The sequence below is a fragment of the Hydractinia symbiolongicarpus genome, chromosome 1 (genome assembly GCF_029227915.1).
Source record: "Hydractinia symbiolongicarpus strain clone_291-10 chromosome 1, HSymV2.1, whole genome shotgun sequence".
Classification (NCBI taxonomy): domain Eukaryota; kingdom Metazoa; phylum Cnidaria; class Hydrozoa; order Anthoathecata; family Hydractiniidae; genus Hydractinia; species Hydractinia symbiolongicarpus.
This window is the reverse complement of record NC_079875.1, coordinates 7,616,759-7,618,716: the sequence shown is the minus strand read 5'-3', so window position 1 is coordinate 7,618,716 and position 1,958 is coordinate 7,616,759.

Here is a 1,958-nt window from a genome sequence, read left to right as displayed (position 1 = left end):
TGAACTAAAATAGATATAGACAAAAGAGCTTACTTAACAATGTGTTGAGCACACTAGTGACAAATACCAGAAGGGACGAAAAAAATTATTTTCGTTCTCCCAAGGCAACGTTTTTGGTGAAAAATTTAAGGAACAGATGTTAAAAACCCCAACTGCAAAACAGAAATCCAAATCCATACATACTAAGCTAAGGCGAGACACCAACAGCACCCAACATCTTCGCAAATCGTTTAATCAGTCAATCAATTTCACGGGGTACATCCAATAATAAAGGCGCTGCTTTAAGAGCATAGACTAGACCTAACACCTGCAGGCACAATACAGTATTTCGAGAAAAATTGGGAAAAATTAATAAGCGATCCACAAATCCTGCGATATGTTCAGGGATACGAAATTCTTTTTCTAGAAACTCCTACCAAAATAGAAACTACTCCAAACACCTTCTAAACCATGTCAGAGTTTTTGGGTCTGTTAATCAAATTCAAACCAACTACATTTAACGAGAAAAAAATTAAATGCAATAGGAATATTGAAACTTAAACAACCCTTTCAAATCTGACAAAACTGATAGGAAAATTATACTCAAAATTCGTTGTGGATTACTAATTCCCCGTTCCGTCTATTCGCGAAAACCGCAATGCATCGTGGTAGTTGTATTCAAGAAGTATTTCCTCAGAGCTTATTACTTTTCCAAGTTGGCTTCATTAAGCGGCAGCTAATTATTATGACGGTAAAAAAATCCTTGTAAGCTATTTTCACATTTGTGCGCCATTTTTAACATTTTCGCAATTACCTCAATAATGGCGAGCTATTATCCATATGCAATCATTGTATTTCGAGCCAGTTAAGAGGGGAAAAGGGTAGAGTACGCAGCAGATATGTCTAATTTAATCGATATAAATTCAAGTATTGATCTTTTCATAAAACAAACTTGGATCCTAGCTTTTCTAAAGCTTCAGGTGAAGATAAAACATTTGAAGAAGATATTACAAATACTGTCAAGACTGGAGCACTGTCACATCTCCCCCCTATATCACATGAGAGAATTTATAAGTATCTTGTGCTTGGAAAAAGTTTCGATAATAAATCCAGGGGTGCAGAGAAACATAAGATCCTGGGCTACCAGTTGTTTAAAGAGAACTACGTGAAAAAAGTGAAAGTGAAAGCGAAAGTTGAGAGACTTTGTTTTTTTGTTAAATGTTATGTCGCTGCCTTAATGCTGATTATAGAACACTTGATTTAAAAAACGTATAGAACCAATAAAATTTTCAGAATTCACATTTGACAAAGCCGACATAAACAAAGACGCTAACAACAGTCGTAAGAGACCACTAGTCACTGGAAATAGATTTTTTTGTGCCACACCACTGTTCGCAAACACGCCGAAAATATAAAAAATAAAAAAATTAAGTGAAAGTTATTATCAACAGGAAAAGTTGAAGGGAAATGATTACAAACCATGTAATTTTTTTAACACATCTGTATAGTCTATCCATGTTATAATTTTTTTACTGATGTGACTAATTGACATATTTCACCTGATTGTTAAACCTTCCAGCGGGAAAGCACATCTTAGTCGAACAAGTACAAGAAAGAATCCTCTTCTGAATTGAAAACTACTCATACCCTACATTAGTCCAAAAAAGGGATATATCATGCGCTATTCCAGGATGGCTAAAAATGCTTTCTTTATCAGGGTAGAAACTTCAGTGTTTACAAGGAACTCAACAAAAGCAGCAACTACTTCAAGTAAAGATTTAAAAGGGTTAACGTGTAACCTCGATAAGGATGTGCAGAGCGGTTTTTGGACCAAATGTTACATCTTACGAAGATTTTAGAAAGTAAAATTGAAAAATTATGAATGTCTACGAAGCGGTCGCATTGTACCTGCTATTTTATGAGTAGCAGTACGATCTAACATTGTCAACCGTCACAAACCATTATTAATTTCTAAGTGG